An 18,072-nucleotide genomic window follows, 5' to 3' on the forward strand; every position below is an offset into this window, starting at 1 on the left:
TTCATACAATATATAGCACAAAGAGTGAACCCCAATGTAAACTATGGACTTTGGGTGATAATGATGTGTTAATGTAGGTTCACAGATTATAATAAATGTACCACTCTGGTAGGGAATGTTGATACTGAGGGAGACTGTGCATGTGTGGGTGCAGAAGGTATAGGTATATGAGAACTCTCTGTACTTTCTGCTCAGTTTTGCTATGAACCTAAAGCTGCTCTAAAAATAAAGTCTATTTTTAAAAATCTTTAAAAGTGTTTCAGCTTTCTGAATGTGATGTGGCTTTTCACCTTGGATGTTTTATTGCTGTTTATATTTTCATTGCTATGATCACCATTGTTACTACTAATAAAATGCAATGGAAAAAATGAAAAGCAATTACCCTGACTCTTTCTATCCTAATATAGCAGGTGTTTTTCATTATTGCTTATTATTTTCCTGTTGTTATTTGCAAATAGCTTATTTTACGTAATTGATGTCAAGTATAACTTACAACCTATGGTTTCTTTTTTGCAACTTGAAATTGTATTACAAACAGTTGTCTTCTCTTTGTTTTTATAATCATCATTTTTCATAGCTGTGTAATATCCCATTATGTTAATGTAGCATAATTTAGTAAGCCTTTCCCTATTGTTGAACATTTATTGTACTATAGATAATGCTGCACTGAATATTCTTTGAGCACATACCTTCTTGCTTTTGTTGAATTATTCCCTTAGGAGAAATTTCCTCGTGTGGAATTGCTGTAGCAAAACTCATAAAAATCTTTGCTTTTTGCTACATATTATCATATTCCTTTCAGAAGTATTACATTACATTAATTTATACTGACATGAGCAAAGTATGAATGCATTAAATTAACTACTTTTTTTGGCCTGAGTACTATCATCTCTAATGATCATAATATCATGGGAATATTTTAAACTAATTTAATCATTTTGTTAAAAATTTGGCTTCAATAATTATGTATATATAGGAATGTCAGTATTACCGTACTTCCTGGTAGTATTTCTATCGTTACCTATGTGTGAACATCAGTCTTACAAGGAAGGAAATAAATATTTTAGACAAGTTGATTGATTGGCAATTATAACTTACATGCAAAAATATACAGTATAGGAAGTATATAAAGTATATGTTGGTGGTCAAAGGTACTTGACCAAGCTGTGCTTGTCCAGGCAGCCTATTATATTGTTAATAGCTCCCAGTAGTTGAGGATGTGTCAAGACCTGTCTGTATTCCTAAGGGGAGGATCTCAGTACCTAAATTCAGGCTGTTTGGAAGCCAGACCCTCAGGCAGCATCTTTTAAAAGTATACAAGTATATACAGTCCTGTTAGTCCACAAACATAAGCCCTGCTGGCCAGGGCAATCTGGCAGTATTCCCTGGGTGGCAGCTGCAAAAATTGAGGCTCCAGATGAGTGTATAGCTCTTTTTTTGGGAGCTACCGGCAAGCTGGAGCAAGAGCCAAGATGGCATCCACAGCCTAAATTTCTTGAGAGCAGCTCTGTAGTCCATTAGATGTATCCCAGACCTGAAGTCTGCCCCTCCTGCTGAAGCTCCCGGACAAGTCGAGAGGCCTCCTTCACAGAGAGAATGGGGGATGTGCCTCATCTGCTGTCTGCAAAGTGCCATGGGGGTGGCAGCCTGCCACGGACTGTCTCTTCAACTGCCAGAATGCCATAGGAGCCAGGAGTGCAAGCCCTCCTGGTTTGCCAGGTGACGAAGGGGTGTCCCCTGGTCAACATCTGAAAATACTGGGGAGCAAGATGTAAAAACCAGGGTACCAACCACGTGTAAAACTCCCCTCCAGGAGACACTGGCACACTAGAACATAGCAGAGGGAGAGGGTGAAGATACCACTCACATTCCAAGATCTCTAGAAAGGATTATAGTTATCCTGTAGATATAACTTTAATTTTAGAAGCCTGCCCCCCAGGCCACAGTCATGCTGATTAGCTATTCAGCTTCCTACACAGAAAGACCTGTCTCCTCAACCTGTTGCCTCTTGCTGTACCCTGGGGATGGTAGCTATTTAAGAACTCTTCTCCATTGATTACAGTCCTGTGGAACCCATGAGCGTAAGCCCCACTGGCCATGAGACCCAGGCAATATAGAGGTGTCCCCTGGTAGTAACTTTAAAAATCGGGGCACCAGACAGGGGTACAAGCTCCTTTCTGGGTGACAACTATTATTACAGTCCCATGGGACCAGGAATGCAAGCTCCCCTGGTCTCCAGAACCAGGCACTCAAGAGGCATCCCCTGGATGGCAGCTGCAGAGATCAAGGTTCAAGATACATATAAAAGTTCCCTTCTGAGAGACACTGGTGTTCTGGAGGAGGGCAAAGGGTGAATGTGAAAATGGCCCTTGCCAGTTTCTGTTTCCAGAGAGTGTTCCAGCACCCTCCTAGATGTGTGTGTTAAATGGGTTGCCTGCCCTTTAGGCTGCCACTTTAATACAAGCAGGTGAGTCTTCTTCATTTTAAGTCTAGGTGCAATGGGCTACCTCTGAGACGGGATCTGGGGTGGATAAGTCTGAGCACATGAGCACTTAAGAACTGTCTCACAGGTCACTACAATCTTGTTGGTCTTGGAATGAAAGCCCTGTTCATTTTCAAGTTATATGATTTGGGGCTCAATCCTGAGATGCAGGTCCCAAAAGCTGAAGTGTCTCATGTGTAGTTTGAACATTCTGCTCCTCAGGGAGAGGCTCTGGGTTTTGTTTTCTCCCAATTGTGGATCATTTGGTGGAGATGGGATTTATGGCAAGATTGTGTCCAGGGAAGGAATAAATCTCACTGGAAAGGCAAATATATACTAAAGGTGGTGGATTAATCACTTATAAAGCTAGTATGAGATTAAAAGAAAAAAGTCATAAAAATAACTATGACCACAATAACTGGTTAAGGGATACACATGTAAAATATTACATCAAAAAGATAAAATATTGAGGGGAGAGTAAAAATGTTGAGCTTTAGAAAGGGATCAAAGTTAAGTTGTTACCAACTTAAAATAGACTGTTATAGAAGTAAGTTGTTTTATGTAAACTTCATGGTAACCACAAAGCAAAACCTATAGAAAATACACACAAGGTAAGGAGAAAAGAAAATCAATATACCACAAAAGAAAGTAGTAAAATCACAAAGGAAGAGAAGAAGAAAAGAATGGAGAGGAAACACAAAAATAGCCAAAAACAATTAACAAAATGGAAATAAGTATATGCCTATCAATAATTACTTTAAATGTAAATGGACTAAATTCTACCATCAAAAGGCATAGTGTGCCTGAATGGATAAAAAACCAAGACCCATCTCTATGCTGCCTACAGGAGGCTCACGTTAGATGTAAGGACACACACAGTCTGAAAACTGAGAGATGGAAAAAGATATTCCATGTAAACAAAAAACAAAAGAAAGCTGGAGCAGCTATACTTATATCAGACAAAATAGACTTTAAAACAAAGACTGTAACAAGAGACAAAAATGGGTGTTATATAGTGAAAAAAGAGTCAGTCCAATGAGAGGATATAGTATTTGTAAGTATTTATGCACCCAATATAGGAGCACCTAAATATATCAAACAAATATTAACAGACCTAAAAGAAGAAATAGACAGCAATACAAAAAGAGTAGCATATTTTAATGCCCCACTTACATCAATGGATAGATCATTTAGACAGAAAATCAATTAGGAAACATTAGCCTTAAATGACACATCAGATCTGATGGGCTTAACAGATATTCACAGATAATTCCATCCACAAGCAACAGAAAACACATTCTTCTCAAGCGCACATGGAACATTTTCCAAGATAGATTATACATTAAGCCACAAAACAAGTCTTAATAAATGTAAGAGGATTGAAATAATGTCGTGGATCTTTTCTGATGACAATTTAATGAAACTCGAAATTAATTACACAAAGAAAACTGTAAAATTCACAAATATGTGGATATTAGCAATATGCTACTGAATAATCAATGGATCAAAGATGTGATACACCACATTGACAAAATGAAGGATAAAATTTATATGATTGTCTCAGTAAGTGCAGAAAAGACAGTGACAAAATTCAACATCCATTTATGATACAAACTCTCAACAAAGTGGTTATAGAGGAAATGTACCTCCACATAATTAAAGCCATATATAATAAGCTCACAACAAACATCATACTCATTGGTGAAGAGCTGAAAGTCTTTCCTCTAAGGTCACAAACAAGACAAGGATGCCCACTCTCCCCACTTCTATTCAACATAGTATTGGAAGTCCTAGCCAGAACAATAAGGCAAGAAAAGGCATCCAAATTGGAAAAAAAGAAGTAAAATTGTCACTATTTGCAGATGACATAAAATTATATATTGTAAACCCTAAAACTCTATCAAAAACTCTTGCAACTAATAAATGAATTCAGTAAAGTTGCAGGATACAAAATCAATACACAAAATTCTGTTGCATTTCTATATACTAATGGTGAACTATCAGAAGGGAAATTTTGAAAATCCCATTTACAATTCCTTCAAAAAGAATGAAATACCTAGAAATAAATTTAACCAAGGAAGTAAAAGCCCTCTATATTGAAAACTACAAGACATTAAGAAAGAAATTAGATACAAATAAATAGAAAGATATCTGTGCTTATGGATTGGAAGAATCAACATTGTTAAAATGTCCATACTACCTAAACCAATATACAGGTACAATGCCATCTCTATAAAATTTCCAATGGAATTTTTCAAAGAAATGGAGCAAATAATCCTAAAATTTGTATGGACCCACAAAAAAGAACACACAAATATCCCAAGTGATCTTGAGAAAGAACAACAAAGCTGGAGGCATCACACTCACTGATTTCAAGTTTTATTACATAGCTATACAAATTAAAACAGTATGGTATTGGCATAAAAACAGACATAGATCAATGGAACAGAATAGAAAACCCAGAAATAAATCCACATATATATGGTCAATTAATTTATGACAAAGGAGCCAAAAATATACAATGGGGAAAGGAGAGTCTCTTCAATAAATGGTGTTGGGAAAACTGGACAGCCACATGCAAAAGAATGAAACTGTACCACCATCTTACCCCATACACAAAAACTAACTTAATATGGATTAAAGACTTGAACACTAATACCTGAAACCATAAAACGTCTAGAAGAAAACATAGGTGGTAAGCTCTTTGACATAGGTCTTGATGATGATTTTTTTAATCTGACACCAAAAAGAAGAGCAACTAAAACAAAAAGAAATGTGGGATTGCATCATACAAAAAAGCTTCTGCACAGCAAAGGAAACTATCAACAAAATGAAAAGCCAACCTACTGAATGGGAGAAAATATTTGCAAATCATAAATCTGATAAAGGGCTAATATCCAAAATATACAAAGAACTCATACAACTCAACAGTAAAAAACAAACAATCTGATTAATGAACAGACAGAAGATCTGAGTAGGCACTTTTCCAAAGAAGATGTCATACAGATGGCCAACAAGTACATGAAAAGATGCTCTACATTATTAATCACCATTATTAATCAAAACTATAATGAGATATCACCTCACACCTGTTAGAATGGCTATTATCAAAGAAAACAAGAAATAGCAATTGTTGATGAGTATGTGGAGAAAAAGGAACCCTGTGCACTATTGGTAGCAATGTAAACTGGTGCAGCCACTATAGAAGACAGTAAGGAGTTTCCTCAAAAAATTAAAAACAGAACTATCATATGATCCAGCAATTCCACTTCTGGGTATTCCTGAAGAAAATGAAAATACTAACTTGAAAAGATAAAATTACTCACATGTTCATTGTAGCATTATTTATAATAGCCAAAATATGGAAACTACCTATGTGTCCATCAATGAATGAATGGATAAAGTGTAAGATGTATGTATAATATATATATATTATATATGACAGAATATTTTTCAGCTATAAAAAAGAACATAATCTTGCCATTTGCAACAACACAGATGGACTTTGAGGGCATTATGCCAAGTGAAATAAATCAGAGAAAGGCAAATACCATATCTCTCTTATACGTGGACATTAAAAAACAAAACCCAAAAAACAAACAACAACAAAAACCCCACAAAAGCAAGCTCATAGATATAGAGAACAGATTGGTGGTTGCCAGAGGTGGGGGTGGAGGAATGGTAGAAGTGAGTGAAGAGGTTATAAATTTATTAAAAATTTTTAAAAATTTAAAGAATCTGTTACAGATATATGACATAACTTCACTGAAGGGAGTGGGGAAAATAAATCTGTATTGTACATTTTAACGTTGCTAAGAGAGTAAACCTTAAAAGTTCTCATATGAAAAAAATCTCTATGTGTGGTGATTGATGTTAATTAGACTTATTGTGGTGATCATTTTGCAATATATGTAAATATCAGATCATTATGTTGTACAGCTGAAACTAATATAATATTAAATGTCAATTATATCTCAATTTTTAAAAGAATATGGTTTAGAAAGTTTGAAAATAACTTTATTTCTGAAGTATAATAATTTGAACACTTATCTTAGTAATTGTGTTAAAATAATTGGTCTGTTTTGCAGATCTTTTCATAGGTATTGTAAACAGTAAGACATTCTCTGTTTAATCAGCCAAATTACAATTTCGTAGGTTTGAATTTAACATTACATTAGTAAGCGTGACGGACGAGGGCAGGAACAGAGCTTTTAATTTTTTAAATCATGTATTTTAGCTTTTCTTTGTTCTAATATAGACACGGCTTTGAGAATGCAGATTGAACAGACTGTCTCAGCAATGCCAGAGTCGCTTTAGTATCTACAGTTCAGTCAAATACCAAAAGGCCGTAAGGTTTTCTCCTGGACTAAAATAGCAAATCCTAGTACACTAGAAATCAGGAGAATAGAGTAACTCAGCATCTTACTCATACTATTCCTTAATGTTTTCATGGATAGCATTGTCTTTCACAGTTGTTTTGCAGATTAGATTAATCTACAGTACATTTTTGACTATGCTTAATAATATTGAATTGATAAAAATTAGTTGGTCAAAGTTAATATATTTCTACTGATTTGTGCAATTTCGAAATGCATTTTCCAAATAGACATTCATAAACATTGGTCTGGCCTGCATCTTTCTAACAAATGTAGGGATTTCATAATAAATTAAATCAGAATTTCTTTTTACTCTCCAAGATTAAGTCGTTGATTGCCTTAAAGGAATAACAATTTATCAGCTGTTTTAGACTTTTTTTTTTCTGGACTAAGCATTATTAAGTTTCTGTAGAGATGTTCTGAGATAGGTAGGTGAAAATGACCTTCCTGTGGTGTTCGTAAGTGGGGAAATTCAACCTTTTTATTTCTCTCAGGCTAACCAAAGTCCATAGTGAATATTTCTATAGGGAAGAATAAATGTGTGAAATTGATGAACACAGTTTCTCAGAAAAATCAGCTCTTTGCATAGATAATTAATACTTATGGATTCAGAAAACTTAAGATAAATCATCAGGGAGATATACTATCTGCTGTGTCCCTAGAAATAAGTAAATTTTATTATCAAATATTTGACCAGCAGCAAGGTTAGAATTAAAGATAAAATTATTCATTTAAAACTAAAATGAGATTTTTATTTCAATTTCATGCACATAAACACAATACCACATTGTATTACAAATTGGAAACAGCTTTGGAGAAAAATATATTATGGCAAAACATAAATGATATTCTTTTGTAGAAGAAATTTCCTTTACTCTTTTAAGACTTTGATTATACAATTGGACAATACATGTTAATTTTGTCAACATATTAGAGAAAAACTGTTTAAAATGTGCATTAAATGTCTACCCATTTATTTATGGATTAAAGAGAGCCCAGTTGTTATAATTTTTCTTCCCAAATTATTATACTATAGGACCTCTATGGTGTTTTTTTCATGGAAGCACTGAGCAAAGTGTTTTGGTCAAACCCATGTACACACATACACACATATACAAACACACACACAATTTAAAAATATTTAAACAAGTGGTAATTATTTTGTGATAAAAATTTAGGTGTTTAGTTAGAAAGTTACACTTTTTTACTCTTCTTAATTATTATAGAGAAGAAAAAATTACATTTAGAAATTTGCTTGCTAAGTGAGGGTTTATAGCAAGTAGAATGAGTTATTGATTTTAAGATTTTATGAGGTTCAATCTCTAGCATAGAGATTTATCTCCCATGTGAACCACATATCCATGTTCATGGTCTTGCTGAACTTTTTGTCATCAGCCATCCCTTCACTCTGGCATGTGAATTATTTTGCAGCTTGGGGAAGCACTTGGGCACAATTAAATACACACTGTAAAGACTGATGCTACAGTTCTGTTTCTACTTTGAATAATTTCCTCTCTTCCTCCCTCTCCATTTCCTCCTCTTCTTCTTGGCAATTAGGTAATGATAGAGTGGTGATTCAGACTACCTCATTTCAAATCTTTGTTTCTCCACATTATTTAATATTTCTAAGACTCAATTTCATCAACAGTAAAATAGAGATGATAATTATAGTACCAACTTCACACAGTTTTTGAAAATTTTAAATGAATTAATGAATATGATATGTTTAGAGAAGTACCTCAAATATGGTAAGCTTTCTATGAGTGTTACCTCTTACCATTGCCATCAGAGCTAACAACTTAATTTTACTCATGTGTAAAATGACAGACACTAATAAAATTTTCTTTCCATAAAAAGCATAGTACCGAGTTTACTTCATGGTCTTTGCTTCCTCTCTCCCCTAAACCCTGCATTGTATTAGAAGCTGTAAATGTACTTGTAAGAAAGATATCATTTTGGAGTTGAATAGAAAATATTATTCAAGTATGAAACAAAGGATTGAGGTCAGTGCTGAAGAGAAAATAAATCTTTAAAATGCTTTGAGATTTAGGTCCAATGATCAAAAGAATAAAAAGATTTCCATAGGAGATTAAGCAAACGAACTAGATCTCAAATATTTTAAAATGAATTCTCAGAGAAGAAGTGAATCTAAATCTTGTTATCTGATTGATGTAGTTTCATTTTACTTATTTTTAAAATATGAAATACATAAGTTCCAAGTTTTTGGCAATTATATACCTGTGGTGAACCTTGTTATAGCTATGAATTTATGCTATAATAATAATATATCCCGGCACTAGAGAAAGAATATTTTAGTCAATAAAAGATGCTGGGATAAATAGCAACTCATTTAAACAAAAATGAAAAATCATGGCCTATATTCAAAAGTAAAGGCAATCAATGGAAACCAACCTTGATATGACATAGGATGTTGGAACTAGCATATAAAGATTTAAAAATCAGCTCCTATAACTACATATAAGAATGTAAAGGAAAATATGCTTGTAATGAGTGAAAATGCAGACAATCTCAACACAGAAATAGAAACCATAAAATATAACCAAATTAAAATTCTAGACCTAAAAAGTAATACCTGAAAAAATTAAAAGTAAACTTGGAGGTCTTAACATAAGATTGTGGATTACAGAAGTAAGAGTCAGTGAAGCTGAAAATAAATCAATAGAAATTATACAAACAGAACAAGAGAGAGCTAAAAGAGTGGGAAAGGAGTGAATTTTCAGTGATCTGTGGGACAGCATCAAATGCCTAACGTATGTATAATTGAAGCCCTAGAAATAGGAAAGAGAGAGGATAGGGAAAATATTTAGAAAAATAATGGCCCAAATTTCCCCAGTTAATGAAAAACAGTAATTCACAGATTTCATATAAACTTTAAACCATAAGCAGTACAAAGAAAGAAAACTACACCACCCAGGCACATGAAAGACAAATTGCTGGGCTTCCCTGGTGGCACAGTGGTTAAGAATCCGCCTGCCAATGCAGGGGACACAGGTTCGAGCCCTGGTCTGGGAAGATCCCACATGCCGCGGAGCAACTAAGCCCCTGCACAACTACTGAGCCTGAGCTCTAGAGCCCACAAGCCACAACTACTGAGCCTATGTGCCACAACTACTGAAGCCCGTGTGCCTAGAGCCTGTGCTCCGCAACAAGAGAAGCCACCGCAATGAGAAGTCTGTGCACCACACCTAAGAGTAGCCCCAACTCGCCGCAACTAGAGAAAGCCCGCGTGCAGCAACAAAGACACAACACAGCTGAAAATAAAAAAAAATAAAATAAAAAGGTAAATACAATACATAGATTTATAAAAAAAAAAAAAAAAGACAAATTGCTGAAAACCAAAGATAAACACAAAATCTAAAGAGCAGATCTTATATATAGGGAAATAACAATAAAAATGACCTCTGATTTGTCATGGGAAACAGTTGCAGCCAGAAGACAGAATTTTATATACTGTGAAATGTCTTTCAAGAATAAATGTAAAATAAAAACATTTTCAGATAAATTAAAATTAACAGAATTTGCCACTATCAGGTCTACTTTACAAGAAATGCTGAAGAAAGTTTTTCAGGCTATAGGGAAATAATACCAGATAAAAATTTGCTCTTCAGGAAGGAATAGTAACATAAATGGTAAATATATAGGTTAACATAAAGGACTATTTTTCTATTTATTTAATTAAAATATATATGATTATTTAAAACAACATTGTAACATATTATGTGTTTAGTAACATACGTAGATGTAATACATATAGAAACCATAGCACAAAGTGGGTGATTTCAAGGTCCTTTCATTTTATATGAAGAGGTCTAATGTTAACTCTAATTACTTTGGGAAACATTACAGAAAGAAATCACTAAAAATTAATAGCAAAGAGTGAAAAGACAACTTAAAAGGAAATTCTAAAAGAAATTCAATTAACATGAAAGAAAGTTAGAAATGAGTCACAGAGGAACAAAAAGATAGTACAAACAGAAAACAATTATTATAATGGGAAACATAAATACAACCATAATTATAATTATATAAATCTATTCATATCTATAATTACATAAATGTAAATGCACTATTTACTATAATTATCAGGTAGATATGAGTAGAAAGGAAAAACAAACCCAGCAAGGACTAATATACACTGTTTAGAAGTTATGTACTTTAAGTATAAAGACACACAGAGATTGAAATTAAGAGGAGGCAAAAAGAAATATCAAGTAAATAATAAGGATAATATCAGATGATGAAGACAAAATCTATTACTAGAGATAAAGAGAGATATTTCTAAATGATAAACAGATTAATTCAGCAGAAAAACAAAACAATAAAAAATGTGTATGTACCTAAAAACAGAGGTTCAAAATATATAAAGTAAATATTGACAAATATAAAGAGAAAAAAATAGATAAATACACATCATATTTTGGGATATTAATACACTTCTTTCAGTAATTGAGAGAACAGTCAGATAAAATATCAGTAAATGCACAGAACATCTTTAACCATTTTGACCAAATTGACATTCTTTAGAAGCATACATTCAACAAGATTATGACATATGCTAGGCCATAGAAACAATCTCAATAAGTTATAAAAGATTGAAAACTGAGACAGTGCATCTGTGACCACATGGACTTAAAATCAGTAAGAATGATATATCTAGAACCTCCCCTAAATATTTGGAAATTTTAGAACTTCAAGAGAAACCATGGTGAAAGGAGGAATCAAAAAGGTAATTTAACAAATTTCAAAATTAATGATAATGAAATTATAACGTATTATCATTTGTGAGATTCAGCTAAAGCAGTGCTTGGAAGGAAATTTTTAATCTTTAAATACTTATATTAGAAAAGAAGGAAGGCATAAAATTAGTGATCTAAAGCAGGAGTTGGCAAACTATGGCCTATGAGCCAAATCCTGGTAGGGATCTTTTTATAGCCCACCAAATAAGAATGGTTTAAAAATTTTTAAATGTATATATTATATATATATGTATACTGTATATACACATATATAATATCCTCACTCTGCAAGGCTTAAAATATTTACTATTTGACTCTTTAACGAAAATTTTACTCAGCCATGACATAAAGTTCTATTTTAAGAAGCTAGAAAAAGAAGAGCTAAGTAAAATCAAAGTAGAAGAACAGAAATAGTAAAGATGAGAGCAGAAATCTGTGAAATATAAAACAACATATTGTTTTATATTGGAGAAAATTGGCAAAGTGAAAATTTGGATCTTTAAAAAAAGATCAACAAAATTCATAACCCTCTACTACATTGATCAAGAAAAATGAGGAAGTGCAAAAATTGCCAATATGAGAAATTAAAAAGCAGATATTATTAGAGATCCAATAGACGTTAAAAGATTAAAAGGTAATATTATGAACAACTATATGTTAACAAATGTAATTAAAATAAAAGGACATATTAAAAAAAAATGAACAAATACTTTGTAAAGCACAACTTACCATAACTGACACAAGATGGAATAGAAAACTGAGTGGCTCTATATTGATTAAAGTAATTGAATTTGTTACTAAAGAAAGAACACACACACACACACACACACACAAAACTCCAGGGCCACATGGGTTCATTAATTAACTCCTTGAAAGATACCTGCAGTTCATCTCTCTAGTCATCTTCCTCCATCATTCATGTGCTACAGCTTCATTTCATGTATGAGGTTTCTCTTAGAGACTGGTCCCCGCCCTCAAAATTTCCATGCTGTTCCCTGAAAGGAACCCCAGCTGTGGCTCTATCTTTTTGTCCCACTCCTTTTTGCTCCCTTTACCCACATCAATGCAGCAGAGTCTTTCCACTTCTCTGTTATATGTCAAAACCCTGCTCTCTTCATGGGAAACACAACAGTGGAGTCGAGGCCAGAGATAAATAGATTGGCACATGAGGGAAGATCAAAAAATATGACCTCCTTTAAAGTGATGTCTTTATATATAGCTTTATTCTGTGGTTAGCAATAATATTATAGATCGCCAATATAAAGAGCCCTTAAGGGCCAACAGATAACATAAATATGTGAGTCAAGCCAGATTTAAGATTAAAAAAAAAATGATGGAGATTCTGGCATCCTGGAGAGTACATTCTCACATTCCCTACGCAAGGGCATTTAAAATTTTTTTTGTTTTTGTCTTTTTAGCACAGCCAACTTTGAATAAGTCTGGTTGACTATAAGTTTGTTGCCTACAATTTAGTTAAATTTTCGTCATCTTGGATTGTTCCATTTTACCTATTTAAAAATACACAAGTGTGCTAAATTCTAAGAGGAATTTAAAAAGTCACTGAGTTTCCCTCAGACAAAACTTAGTGAAGCAAATGAGCAAAATCACATGTGAAAGTTGAATGAATTGAGATGCATATAAAAACACAAATACTATTAAAGTATATATTACTGAGTATTTAACTTTTGACAAGTAACAAAACATAGGGCCACCAGATGCACTGTTTCTTAATCTTGACAGCTACTCTGGACTAGACAAGGTCATATTTGCTGATTTATTTTTTATATTCTACTTTGTTATGAAAAGGATTTAGAATGGCTAGGATTAAGTAAATAAAAAATATAAAAATATTTAAGTAACAGATGAGACTTAAGGTTGGAAATAAAATAGATTTGAAGATGACGTTAGTATTCAGTGTATATATTGTAAATTTACACATATTTGCTAAACGTGGATGGTAATTTGGCTTTAAATTAGTGAACCACTATTAATACTATAATTCATAGTGTCCATAAGATAAAAAAAAAACCCATCCAAATGTTTAGGATGAATCTATTTCTGGAGGAGAAATCAGAAATGAATTTCTCTTATTGGTCCTCATAGAGAGCATATGGGTAATCTGTTGAAGAGTGTTCTCTATAACAACTGATCAGCACATGTGATAACCATGATAAACTATTTTTATGAAGTTCCTTCCATATAAACTAATGCCACAAAGTCATAACACTTTTACAAGGGGCCTGAGAGGAGGTATGTATCCCTATTTGGCAGAGATAAAATTGGAAAGAATAGAGTAGGCTCTTAAAAAAAGAGGGAACTGAGCTGAGGCTTTAGTAATAATCAATTTATTGCTATATTATATATAACCCGTATAAATTCTTTCCAGGTTCTCCATTATAATCCACATTTTTCAGCTGATAAAAATTGTATTAGAGATGACATTACTTGACCATAACCATACATCTAATTAGTGAGAGAGCCAAGATTTAAACGGATCTAGCCAGATCCAAAACACAAATTCCTTCCTTTACACCTTGTCTAATAGGTAGATAAGGGGGCAGATGCAATTAACCAGATGAAGAATTTTGCAACTATTTTATTATTTTAAAATACTGGTTTGAATTCCCAAGGATGAGGTGTTAATGAATCCTGAGCTATTTCACTGTACAAAGCTCTCCATTATAGAGGTCTAATGCTGTATCCATTGCACGATGGAGCCAAAGCTCTCCATTATAAAGTATGAAAAATAAAAATCCTAAAATTGTTTTTTTTTGTTGTCTTTAGTAGTAACTTTCAGAGCATTTTATATCCCTATAAACGTATATTCCTATAAATCTTATGTTCAGTGACCACTTCTAGCCAGGAGGAAGACATTGTACTGAAATCTACCTTACAGAGTTAGTAATGTTGCAGCCTAATGGCATTAAAGATGAAAGTTTTGTGATCTTACAGCCTGAGGGTATCAGAAGTGATGTATGGTACACCAGCCTTCTTAATACTTTTTTTAAAATTTAGAGTTAAAAAAAACCCAGTCGAAAGGGTTCTGGCATTTGAAAGCAAGTAGGTTTTTATCCATTATTAATTCACATAAGAAAAACAGCTACAATGGCAAAGGCCAGATACTTATACACAGGCTATAAATATAGATGAATAATTCATTTTTCTATTAATTTTGAATTTATAGCCTAATGGTTGAACTTTATTTTTTTCTTTTCCTAGAAGGGCATGAACCAGCAATATACTGCATTGTCAGCAGTCAGAACATAAAGCACCACGGTGAGCAAAATGAGATTTACTATACACATATTTACTTATTTGAGTGAGTCCCCTATTCATAGACCTCATATTATAACTCACTGAAAGGTTCTGGAAAATCATATCTTTTCTACAGATAACCTTAGGTATGAGGGGGCATTTGCTAGAAGGTCCATGTGTTCCAAAATATTGTCCTCCATAATATGTTACTGAGTCCATAATTCAGGGCATTTTCTTCTGAAATTCTTTATTACAATTCAAATGTATCTTCCTGTCTCTCAACTTCTCACTATAAGTCAGACAACAAAACTGATGGTCAAAACTTGGAATTTATTTACCATACTAGGAAGTCCTTGACTATCTCTTCTGAGATTATCTAATTTGGGGACTCTCAGAGGGGCTCATTCCAATCAAAATGTTCTTCCTATAACTAATATTTATTGACCAGTTGCTGTAACCTGCAATGCAGAGTCCAATCAGTTTGGTGCTACCCCTATTGCCCCTTGGGTGCATGCTTGTACCAAACATAGAAATGAGTACATCATACACACTCAGCTTGCCTAAGGCAGATTATACATCATCTATGAAAAATTGCCTGACACAGGAAAAAAAAACAAAAAACAAAAGCAACAACAATCTACCTCCCAGCTGCACAGATGCTCCACACATTTAAATCCATCTTTCTTTCTCTACTCCCATGTAATCTGATGCTGGGTATCATAGGTTATATTCATACTGCAATATCATTCTGATCCTGGATCTTCATGATACAACCTGGATTAGCTGGCACACTGGACAGTAGGAATATTTCTGGATTCCGTTTCTACACAAAATAGCTAGTAATACCTTAACTATAAACAGAAGTGGCTCTGAATTACTTATATATACCAACAAATCCAAACTAAATATATCTCTGATTCAACTCCTTTTAGCCAAACTCTACAATTTTTCTGGTTATTCCAGAGACAGGGAGGTTTGGAATGGAAAGAAATAGCACTTGAACTGGAATTATTATCTGTAGGTATAAGTAGGTTAGAATATCCTGCTTTTGCAAAATTTGCAAAAAATATGTGACCATATGAATCCAATGCTAGGACCCTTGAAGGACCCCTTTATTTGAGGGGACCTGAGGTTTAAGTTTCATTAACTTTTGGTAGGTTGACCCTGTGTCCTATGATAACATTTCAGATGAAGGAGAGTTAGGAAGGCTTGATGCCATATCCCTTGGATGAACAATAACAGCAAGGACAAAGGCATACCTACAGTTTCAGATAAAAATCCCAAATTATTATAAAGCTTGCCAGATACTAAAAAGCCAATTAGTATGATGACAGTAATAATGAAAACTCTTAACAAAATACAGAGAATGGAAAGCTATGTGTCTTTTCTCAAAGATATAACTACACTAGAAATTATTAAATTAATTAAATCAACTCAGTTGATTTAATACGTAATTCATTTTCAGTAAGGTGTCTTTTCAAAAATATAAAGGCTTTCAAGGAATGATTTACACTATTATTAGATAAGTATCAGCTTAAGCTTTATATGGCCATCTTTCATGATCTTTTTATAAGGCAGTTTTATCTATGCTTTTTAATTCCTTAAAAGAAAGTAAATTTTTTAATGATTTCAGGGACTTCCCTGGTGATGCAGTGGTTAAGAATCCGCCTGCCAATGCAGGGGACACGGGTTCGATCCCTGGTCCAGGAAGATCCCACATGCTGCGGAGCATCTAAGCCCGTGTGCCACAACAGCTGAAGCCCGTGCACCTAGAGCCCGAGCTCTGCAACAAGAGAAGCCACTGCAATGAGAAGCCACTGCAATGAGCAGCCTGCGCACCGCAACGAAGAGTCGCCCCCACTCGCAGCAGCGAAGACCAAATGCAGCCAAAAATAAATAAATAAATAAATAATGATTTCAGTAATTGTTTAATAAGATGTTTAAAATGCTTCTTAAAGATATTGTCCTTTCCATAGTTCCATTGTATTAATGTGTAATTCACTACTGAAAATTCCGAAGCTACTGTCTATTCATCAGGTTGCATTTTTGTCTAGGAGAATTGGTGAATAAAAGAATCAGATAACTGGACGTTAGGATGGGACTTGTAAAGTTCATTAACCATACTATTCTGCCTTTAGTCATATTTCACGTGATTCCAGATAAAATCCATGTTACTTTTAACCACCTGAAAAGTGGACTCCATTTCTTACTTCCTATACTGCCTTTTATTATTCTCCTACTATGTGCCAGTTACTACAGTTATCAAAAATGAACAGAACTCCGCAAGGTTATCAAGTCATTGTGAGGAGTATCATTGTTTTATTTACTATCGCATTCCTTGAGTCTAGCACAGCGTCTGATAATCAGATACTCATTACATTTGTTGTTGGGGTAATAAAATTATATGGAAGCTCATTTTAGAACAACTACATAGATTTTTATTTCATAAAATACCTTGATGACAATTCTAACAGTAGCATGATAGTTCTAACGGTATAGTTAGGAGGAAGCCAAAGAGCTATATGAGCAAAAGTTTTGGGGCTTGGAGGGTGCTTCGACTAGGGAGGATAAATAATGAAATCAAGAAAGAGAGGACACACAATATTAAGGCAGGAGGTTGGACCTCACTGGAAAGGATGACCAGTGGAAATTCTGTAGAAGTAGTGGGAATGATCCAGGGACTGTGAAGAATTTGTTTTTTAAAATATTCATGTGTTAACACTTGTGGTAAAGCCATATAATATTCCTTTCCCGGATTATTTGGTGAAGTGACTGCACATAGCCTTGAAACAGTATGCTTTGGGGAGTAAAGTGGCCAGAGCAGTGTCTAGTAGGGTGTAGTGCTGCAACTGGGCAGCATGAACTGGAGGAGAAAGGTAGAAAAGAGATGGAGAACTCAATGCAAAGAGAAAATCAGAACAGATGCTAAGAAGACAGATAAGCTCTACCCCACCCCAAAAATCCTTCCAGGGAGATGCTGGCTTTAGTTTTTCATTATAGAGTACCGATTTTATTTAAAGTAACAAGGACAAGTTGATTCCGACAAACCAGAGGATCTGAGGACATTTCACATGTTGAAATAGGGGTTAGAAATATTTAGAACTGATTGAACGGAGGACATTTTTTCAGCCTTGAAACAGCATAAAGGCTGATGATTGAGAGATGCCCACAGGCATTTTCATGAATTCTGCAGTAGAGGTAT

At 34.0% G+C, this 18,072-nt stretch overlaps 1 long non-coding RNA gene across 1 annotated transcript in view; it reads left to right on the forward strand.

Annotated features, from left to right (window-relative positions):
- The window catches only part of LOC309665085, a 61,349-nt gene extending 44,188 nt beyond the window's left edge, over positions 1-17,161 (forward strand). Inside the window, exon 2 of the long non-coding RNA XR_014266204.1 lies at positions 14,835-17,161. This is a non-coding gene — a long non-coding RNA (uncharacterized lncRNA). The remainder of the gene's footprint in view (positions 1-14,834) is intronic.
- Positions 17,162-18,072: the final 911 nt, after the last annotated feature.

This window comes from Balaenoptera physalus (genome assembly GCF_965194825.1).
Source record: "Balaenoptera physalus genome assembly, chromosome: 7".
In the NCBI taxonomy this organism is placed as follows: Eukaryota; Metazoa; Chordata; class Mammalia; order Artiodactyla; family Balaenopteridae; genus Balaenoptera; species Balaenoptera physalus.